Source organism: Lathamus discolor, chromosome 7 (assembly GCF_037157495.1).
Source record: "Lathamus discolor isolate bLatDis1 chromosome 7, bLatDis1.hap1, whole genome shotgun sequence".
Taxonomy (NCBI): domain Eukaryota; kingdom Metazoa; phylum Chordata; class Aves; order Psittaciformes; family Psittacidae; genus Lathamus; species Lathamus discolor.
The window spans coordinates 791,574-801,328 of record NC_088890.1 but is presented as its reverse complement, the minus strand read 5'-3'; the positions used below and the strand labels follow the sequence as shown (position 1 = coordinate 801,328).

Here is a 9,755-nt window from a genome sequence, read left to right as displayed (position 1 = left end):
TCGCATCACAAATATGGCCCAGCCTTAGCGTTAAGTGCTTCCTCCAGCCTCCTCCACCGCAAGAAGCTGAGCTGAGGCAAACAAATCACTGAAAATACATTGATTTCTTCAGGGAAGGTGTCAGGCTCCGCACGGGGAGACCCGTGGCACGTTTCCATAGCCCGCTCTGCTGGGATGGCAGCTCAGAGCTGTCCTTGTGGAGGGGGAGTCTCCGGGTTGAAACCAGTCCCAGCCAATGGACCTGTTGTGCTGGCTCCGAGGTCTCGGCCCGGCTGGTAACAGGAAGATGCCCACACTGCTGCTGGCACAGTTTGTCCCCTTGTTTCATTATTTTCCATCCCACTTTGACCTCTTATTAATAGACCCACCTTCTACCTAGGGCTTCTGTTTCCCCTGATATATTTGTAAAAGGCCTCTTATTCTCCTTAATCCCTTTGGCTATAATTAACTCATTCTGCATTTTTGCTGCCCTTATCTTTTCCCTGCAAGCCTTAACTGACTGAATATTCTTGTTTGGTTGCCTCCCTGTTTTCCATTTCTACTAAAGGTTTTCTTCTTAATCCTTAGATCTCTGAGCAGGCTTTGCACACTCTTATTTCTTGCATTCTTTATTTACTCTTCCTTTTCTCTCCCACCTTATGTACTGTGTGGGTAACACATGGGTAGATTTCAGAACCACCTCACATCGCGCTCTACTTGCCCAATCTCTTAATTCTCTTCAACATTCTCCTTTTCCCTTTGGTGTGATGCAATGTTTCCGTCACTCAGGAGATTCCCACCTTCTCAGGCAATTCCTTTCCTTCACCCAAAGCCTTTGGTGCTGCAGAAAACATGCAGAGTAAATTATTATTGGTGCAGGGGTTATTTTTGACCCAGATGTGGACGTGGGCTCGGTGCTATTCAGGAAAGTGGATCTTGGCTCTTGGTGCCAAAAGTGTCTTTACAGTTTGGCTGATTATAACATCCTGGCGTCTCTTCCCAACAGGGCTCTCGGGACAGCCCTTTTCTTTACTCCTCTCAGTCCCCAGCTTTTCCACCCTTCCTCTCAGCTGGGTTTGTCTTTACCACGATGGCTTCGAATAGGTTTTATTCTGATGTGTTTTACCTCTCGTGCTCACAGTGGTGTCTCTGAGGAGACTGTTCTGCTGCTGCTGGGAAGTTGGGTATTCCCGCACACTCACAGGGACAAAGCCATGGCACATGATGGGGATCCATTGTGTTCACCTGAGAGGAAGGTGCCAGGGGTTGGGCTGGTGCTGTGTGGTTGAGGACCAGGGTGGTAAAAGCTCTCAGGGGATGGCGGGACCTGTTCATTCGGCAGAGCTGAGGCAGGCATCCCGGTCGAGTCAGCTGCAGAAGGAGGGGGCTTGGGACTCCCTCTTGCTGCCAACACCTAACTCAGGAGCAGGCATGGCGAGAGGAGACTTCTACTGAGAGCAGGGAGGTGTGAACAGAAGTGGGATCTAAAGCCATGCAAGTCCTGCCTGAGCATCGCATGGAGGGGCGGCCGGCAGTGCAGGTACGCTGGGTAATTCAGTGGGGATGGGGGAGAGCTGAACGAGACCCTCTTGGAGGTGAGCTTGTCCCATGCGGTGCCGGCATGGGTCTGGCACTGGCACCATCTTCTCCATGAGGAACAGGGCCTGTGCCGCACACCCTGGGAGACAAAGGCAACGCCACTGAGTTCTTATCCCACCCCCAGCTGCCTTTGCTCCATGGAGACGAGGGCTGTGGTGCTCGGACAGCGGGATGGCAGCAGGGAGGAGGCCGTGTGCCATCCCTCATAAACCTCCCTCCTTCACACCAGGCAGAACTGGCACCGCTGCCCACTGCTCCATGCTCAAGCCCTCGGGCGGGCAGCAGCAGCAGCAGCAGTGGCCATGCCCATGGCTGGTTCTGCTCCAGCTCACATGTGTGTGCGGGAGCCCGGCTGCCCCAGCTCACGCTCACGCCTGCACCCCAACCATCCTCCTGCCACAAAAGAGGCTTCTTTATGTCCTGTGAGAGGAGGAGGTGGGAGAGAGGGAACGTGAAGGCTGCGAATTCCTCAGCCGCATATCTCGCCTCCCTCCCCGTTCCTTTGCTGCCAGTTCCGCCATCGGGAGCTGCGGCTCCCACTTCCCATGCAGAAGGGAACCAGGCGTTTCTGGTGCTCTGTGGGCTGTTTTGGGGGGTCATTGTGTGCTTTCTGCTCAGAGCCACCTCAAGGCTGCTCTGACTCCAGAGAGCCACGTTGCTGTTTAGCTGGTGAGGAGCACAGGCAAGTCTTGTGCTGTGGTCGAAGCATTTTTCCATCCGATCCAACCCCTTCTTGCCCCCCAGCGCACCCCAGGAAGCTCGTCTGCATGCATATGGACAATTACCCTGTGCTGGAGCAAGGCTTTTCCAAGGTGAGCCCTATACCCAGCATTTCAAAGGGATGCTGCTGTCAAGCGCGCAGCTTGTCACAGAACTGAGCTGGAGCCACTGAAGCAGTGGGTGGTACCCAGGTGAGTTAGGCTAATCCTCAGCTCTCCTAACCCAGTTACTTTCCCTCCTGAGTAACTGGGACAAGCATAGGAGAGGCAGAGAGTGTTTCTGTGTCATGATTACTTGGTGCAACCTCTCCCTTCTTTTCCACAAGTTAGTATTGCTTCTCCTGTGTCCTGGGCAGAGGCGTTAGGGGTGGTGGGTAAGATCTTACTCTGTCTAAAGCTGTGGCAAAGCAGCTTACACCAGCCGCACCAGGGCTGCTGTGGCTGTGAGCTGGGGTTTCTTAGCCTGTTCAGAGCATCCTGACGCAGTGTTGTGGCTGAATTAGAGCTTCTGCTGACACAGGAGGGGGTCCACCTGGCTGTCCTGTTTCTGTGCAAGCGTAACAGAGAACCTGTGCCTGAAAGGCACGTGGGTTTCCTGTCCATTACATAGGGTAAATCCCGCGCATGGAGATGTCAGGACCTGGTGGCTGGGGTGCAGAATGCACGGGGAGAAAGTCCGCTTTTGCAGAGCGTTTCCCAAGGCATCCAAGGACTCTCTCAAACCCACAAAGCCTGCCCTGAAAAACCACAGCTGCAGCAAAAGAGGAAGAGTCCACAGCAGAGCCCAGAGCATGTTAAACCTTGCAAAACAGGCCTCTGTCTGCGGTGGGCAGTGCGTCTGTGGATACATACGTACACGTATGTGAAGGGAGAGCTGGGTTTGGTCCGCAGTGGTGCTACAAGTGAAAGCAGCCTGCAGGAAGGCTGAGCAGGGGCTGTGATGGCTTCCCAAGGGAGGTGACCGGTGTCCCCAGGCCCTAGTGCAGCACAAGTGCAGCGGCTGGTCTGCGAGCTGCCACAGGGGTAAATTCAGGCAGGATGTACAGGGGAGAGTGAAACAGAAAGCGAGCACCAGGAAAGGTGCAGATGAAAAGGAGTCCAACTGGCGCAGGGAGAGATGGCCAAAAAGGGCATCATTTCTTTGGGGCACCAAGGAAGAACGTAGGAAAAGGAAAAGGAATGTGTTCCAATGCAGCCTGCTGTCAACATGCTGGTACCACCTCTGCTCTTGTCATTCCTGTCACAACCGAGGGCAGCTGCTGTTGAGCCAGGATGTGTGCAGGCTCCCATGAAGCCGGTGTTCCAGGCTGGCCCCGTGAGACTCTACCTGAGGTGGCTGCATTCCTGTGCATTGAGTCAGGAGCTCAGGGTTAACTCTTTCAAGGATGCAGGGCCTTTGCATGGGCAGCTGTGCTGCAGCTGGAATGACGCTGGCCAAAGGGATCTCACCAGAGAAAGGAAACTCAAGGCGCCTGTGCATGGACACCGTGTCTGAAAGGGCTGTTGCCCCATTTGGACAAGCCTCTGGCCCGCAGTGCTGGTGCATACTTGGTGAACGTGCCTATGGCGTGGTTTGCAGTCAGAGCTGCATATTTCGGCTGTTGCATGTAACCAACTTCAAGTTCCCATTCCTGGGACGTGACGATGTCCGAGGGCTGCACTAACACAGACGAATGGATTGCCACAACCCCATGCGAGGTGGATAAATCCTGCCTTCACTGAGAGGACAGAGACATTAAGCCTCTGACTTAAGCAGATGTAGATCCTGTTCTAGATCTCAGGAGTCTATGGACTCTCCTGGATCACTTTAGAAAGAGCAGAAGGAAAGGCACTGGACATCCCTGCTACTGTCTCAGTTCTTCAGAGCAGGAGGCAGCAGAAGAACAGCTACTCTGTGCTACGTCTGGACTGCAGGCAGACAGGCTCCACTGGGCAAGCCACCCTGTTCCCCAGTTATCTCATCCAGGCAGGGAGGTGGTGGAAGCTCCCTGACCTTCTTTAGCCCACACACCCAACCTTTCTTCCCAGGAAGTCAGAAGAGAGCTGCTGCAACCCTCATGGAAGGACCAAGGGGCGGCTGAGAGCAGGGGTTACAGTGGTGTTTCTGTCTCTGGGATGATCTGTGCCTCACCTTCCACTGAAGGAAAATTCACTTCCGCAGCCCTCAAAGTCAGCCTGCTGTGGCAGTGATAGAGCAAGAGAGTAAAGCAAGCAGATAATGCAGCAGGGGAGCGTTTCTTTGCATCTTTCCTGGATAGAAGCATCATTTCTGTTCCCATCGCTTACAGGACCAGCTGTGGTTTCTGGCAATGCCAGACACAGGGCATCACCCTCAGGTTCCTTTCCCTTTCACTGTCCCTCTGGAGAGCAAGACTCTTGTTAAAACCCCTGCAAGCCTCACAGAGAGCCAGCTCTATTATTCATCAGCCAGTGAAGCAGGACAGGGATACTCTCCCACAGCCCAGGGATGCCCCTCTGATCTGTTACCAATGGGGCTATCTTTAATGGGATCAGAGCCTGCCCTTTTCCACATCCCACTGGGACAACACCTGCCCACCAGAGAAGAAAGAGGAAACCTGTTGTGATGGGAAAAAGACAGAGCTCTCCCTAGAGATGCAGCGAGGCTGCTTGAATGAGAGCATCTTTCCCCCAGCCAGCTGGTTCAGCAGCAAGACAACCAACTTCATCTTTGTGCACAGAGAAAATCTCTGCGAAGCAAATGCCGCACGTCCTGCTTCCACCTGTAAACCCCATGGGAAACCTGGGGAAATCATTGCGGAAAAAGACTGTAGGAGCAAGAGGAGAAATATTTCTGCCTAAAAACAGTATTTTAAAAATGTTTGTAGAAGGTAAATTGAGATCAATATTTGAGGTGCTGCAGCAAAGAGATCTGACTTAGAGGCTTCATCTCTAACTTGTCCTCCTCAAGAGACCCAGCGGTTACCCGTGGCTGCACGTTTCTCTCCAGCCCATCTTTGCAGACGTGCAGCATCCCGGTGAGGCAGGTCTAGCTCCAGCTGTGCCTTCTGCATGTCCTCTGGAGACTATCCCATGTGTGCACATCTGCCCGGGAGTGCCCTTCATCTGCAGCACTCCCATCCCTGAGCAAGGGAGCAGGACAGGAACCATCACCCACATCTCAGCAATGGTGCAAACTCCAGGTCAGACTGTGCCGCCTTCTCCCCTGTCCATTTCTCAAAGCAGAACCTGTAGGCTTGGTTGCTGGAGTTTATTCCATGAGCTGCCCAGAGCAAACCAGTGCATGAGCAGAGGTGCAGGCTCCGAGGGGGTCGGAATTAAGGGATCTATGACCCAGGGACCCCTTTGTGGTACATGGTTCATTAGCCCTGTCCAGAGGTGGAGTGGAAGGCTCGGGCATGCTCAGCTGTGCTTGTGCATCCTTGGTGCTTTTGTGATCCTGGCAGAAGGGTAGTTGTGAGCAAAGCTTCATTCCAGTGGATGCTGCACGTAACACGAAGTTCACCTTCAGTTGGAGAGGATCTTAATATGACCTTCTGTCAAAAGGGGCATTGTTTTGAGCTGTTAAGCAGCTGCCGTGTTCCACCCCGTAATGGTTGCGATTCAGCAGCGAATAATATGAGCCTCAGATAAACAGCCGGTAAAATAATCTGGGCTCTTTCCCGGCGGGGGGAAGCAGGCCAGTTGCTCTACAAAAATAAATGGTGATTCTCCCTGCCTAGGAAGTGAAGTGCTCCCCTTCATCACCAAGGAGCTGTTGCGCTACATCTCTTCCCACCCTGGAAGCAGCCCGGTGCCGGCTGTGGTACCCTCTTGCCACCTTCACCTTCATTGGAAGCGAGAGGTGGGTTCAGTCTGGATTCATGCATCTTCTCCGGTTTTTTTCCCTCTTTCCTGCCTTCTCCATCCCATCCCCTGTCTTCTTCAGAGCAACCTTCCCAGCTACCGCCCTGCACAGGCACAAACACCGTCTCCTCTCTCGAGGCAGCCTCAGCTGCAGAAGTAAAAGCTTCCCTAAACCACCGCCTCCTGCCAAACAGGGAGTGTGTGCTGGGTACACGCTGTGTCTGCTGAGCCGGGGCAGGACTGAACCGCGCCGGGCCTTGGGTCTTGGCCTCCATCGGATGAACAATTTCCCGTTGAAGGTTACTCACTTCCTGTTTTCCGTATTTAGACAATCTGGGCCTATGGGGAGGCTTTGATTTGTTGTAAACTTCAGCTGGTTTAAACGTTAAGTCGCGGGAGACCGAGGTGAGGGGGAGGAGGGGAAGGGCCTGGAGACAAATTAGGGCTATTTAATGCCGTGCCTGTGTTCTCTCGCCGTTTTCTAGTGACCATTAGAGCATGTGAAAGGAAGGTCAGGGGCTGACAGCATGGGAGATGCAGAAAGGGCTGCTTCACAACGGGCCGGGGCCGGCGGCGGTGCGTGCCTGCCGGTGCGTGGGGCTCGCCGTGAGCGCAGCCCTCGGAAGCGGCAGGGGATGCACTGCAGTGACCGATTTCTGCCGTGTCGCATCACACAGTGGGAGAGGCCAGGAGCAGCGAAGGCGAGCAGGGAGGAGCCTCTAACCTAGCGAGGGGAGCGCTGTGCCCTTTCCCGGTGCCTATCAGCCCGCACCACTCGCTGACATGTGTTAGGACTTGCCCAGAAGTCTGCTCGACGGGAGCAAGTCTGCGCTTGCACCCAGCTGATAGAGCAGGTCGTGCCTTCTTTACATCTGTTCTGCAAGGGGAAACTGAGGCACGGAGTGCTGTAACTGTGCTTGTTACCCGAAAGTGAGTGTGCGAGGGGCTGGGGTGAGCCTGACGCTGATCAGGCAGTGCTCTGTCTCAAAAGATGTGCTTCTTCATGAAGAGCATCTTCCCTGTGCTGGTGGGAGTTGAGGTGGAGAGAGAAAAACAGTGCATAGCCCGGAGTGCCTGCGGGTGGGATGCTTATGTGAATGGTTTTGGTCTGTTCCTTTTTGTTCACCTACTTCTCTTCTACAGATTAACTGTGAAAATGGGGTGCTTTTGCTTCCAAATTTTACAGGGGTCTGCAAAAAATAAGATTAAAAATAAGCATATGGGCTGAAATGCAGAGGGAAATGGGTAAATTATTCTGAATTTTACAGCAAAGTCCAGCAGGGATTTCCAGGGATGCCTTGAATTCACTCTATCGGTATAACCTGTTACCAAAATGTCAATGTAGGCAGGTGGGAGGGAATGAAAGCACCAGAGATAAAAAATCACAGCCAAAACAGCCAATGTAATGCTCCTGTGTCCCAGGTAGAGAGATCTGCCACATCCCCTCTGCCTGGCAGAGAGCAGGCAGCAGCTGAATGAAGCTCCAGGGGAAAGTAAAAGCACTGGGGAAGATCTCAGTGGGGCACTCAGGTGTTTAGGAGGAGAAACAAGGGTCCATGTTCACGGCCTGGCGTTGATGGGCCCAGCTCCAAATGATTTACACGTGCTCTTGACCCTGCTAAGCCAGAGTCAACTTTCCTCCAGATCAGTGCCTGCAGCACAGAGTGCAGGGAGAGGCAGGGGAGCAGGATGGCAGCAGGAAGCTCTTGCTCCCTGGCGTTGCTGCCTAGGCTGGCTTCACATTTTAGCTCCCTGATTCATTTTTGATAGACCAAACAGCAGCAGTTCCCTCCCTCAGTGCTATGGCAAAGCCATTCCCTGAAGGAGGGGTTAGTTCTCTGTTGTGTTCCTACCTGCTGGAGGGTTTTCCTGCTCTATCTCCTATGCTGCAATTGCTTTTTGCTCAGCTGAGCTTTTGGTGCTCAGAAACACATCTCAGTTCTTATTGCAAATGCAGGGTGGTTTTTACTGCAGCCTCTCCTGTGAGCTTCCTCTGATGGGGCCCTCGACCTTCCAGCAGCACCTTGGTGCCGTTTGAGCCCTGGGTTTAGGACAACCCCTGGATCCACCAGACCGAATCGGGATTGACTGCAGCGCCGGCACCGTGGGGAATCGCACCCAAAGCTGTTCAAGCAAATGGTGTCTCTGAACCAGCACCAGCCACTGCCCTGATGCTGAGGTTTGATCTGCTAGATCCAGAGCAGCCTGGCTTGCACCCGTATCACCATGCTCAAAGAGCAGTCACTTAATCTCACTTAGAAATGTTTACTTGCAAGCACCAGATGGCCCAGGGAGTTGGGCTAAACAAAGCTTTTCCTTCTAGGTCACACCACCTAATCCAGTCCAGGTTGGTGATAAATGAACTTATTCACCTGATAGCCGCTTTGCCTTCATTTTTGGTGTTTTTCAGGCTGGTTCCCAAGGGGAGATGGCACCACGAAACCTCCCTCCGTGCCCTGCCACAGTTGGTACTGATTTGAGTGTCTCAGTGGAGAAGCCAAGGATCAAATGCTCTATGGCGCCAGACTGTTTTCTTTCGCAGCCTGCAGGTAAGGGGAAGTTGTCCCGTGTCTGGCTGTGTCACGCCTGCTCTGCGGATGGGCAGCGTTGCAGTTGGAAAAGCTGCCAGTCCAAAACCCCCCCCCAACGTGAAATTCATTAAAAACCCAGGGAAATGTTTAATTGCAGTTGACGTATGGGCGCTCTCTGCTATGAACTCGACACGCAATCACAGATAGCAGCATCAGAATTAATGCCTGCTTCCCACTTGTCCTGCTATAAGCAATAAGCGTTTGGCAAGTCAGTAAATAACAAAATTCTCATGTGGCCATCTACAGGTCACCAGGATACTTAAGAAGTTTGCGTTAATTATACCGCGTTTGCCATCAAAGAGGGGATATTAACCCCTTCGAGCAGCTGCAGGGAAGCAGTGGAGTCCTTTGGAAGTAAGTCAATGCAATCTTGTCACTAAAAGTGCAACCTTTGCGAAATACATTAAAAAAAGAGACCTTTGAGGCAACCCCCTCCCGAGACATCATGGAAAATATGGTACCTTTTCAGCTTTCCTTTTATTTATTTTGTATTTTGACATCAAACACTCCCTGTAACCTAATCTTCTTGGCTTTTGATGTGGCCGTGGAGACATGACAATTAAGCACGGCTTAAAACAATAATCCCAACAACCGGGAGCCAAAGGCAAGTAATGTCAGGGCTCCCCCCTCCCACAGACCCTGTCCCCCAGTGTTCGGTGGTACTGAAAGCACCGTAAATCCCAATTTGTTGCCTCGATATCTGCTCCGTGCTTACGCTTTACGCTGAACTTTGCACACTTGCTCCATTTCCATTCCCTGCTGTTTGTTTTCCTTCCGCTATGCAAGATGTCTGGAGACGAGCACGATGCTCACGCTGCAGAGGGGTGGTTTGATCTTTCACAGATTAGTGCCACCTGACAAACATGGGATTATTGATTATCCCTGTGGTGGGAACTGCTGAGGACCCTGCTTGGAGGAGGCACCCTCCTCCGGGCACCCATCCGGACAAGCTGATGGGTTACGTGATTCTGGGACCGGATCGGACCGACCCAGCCAAATGCCTGCAGAGAGGCAGCCCTGAGGTGAGCCCTCAGCAGAGCCC

At 52.9% G+C, this 9,755-nt stretch overlaps 1 long non-coding RNA gene across 1 annotated transcript; it reads left to right on the top strand.

Moving 5' to 3' along the window:
• The first annotated feature begins 6,498 nt into the window (after positions 1 to 6,498).
• LOC136018462 (uncharacterized) lies at positions 6,499 to 9,466 on the top strand. The gene is made up of 3 exons (XR_010614425.1): positions 6,499 to 6,527; positions 8,533 to 8,671; positions 8,960 to 9,466. It is a non-coding gene; the product is annotated as an uncharacterized LOC136018462 (long non-coding RNA).
• The last annotated feature ends 289 nt before the right edge of the window (positions 9,467 to 9,755 follow it).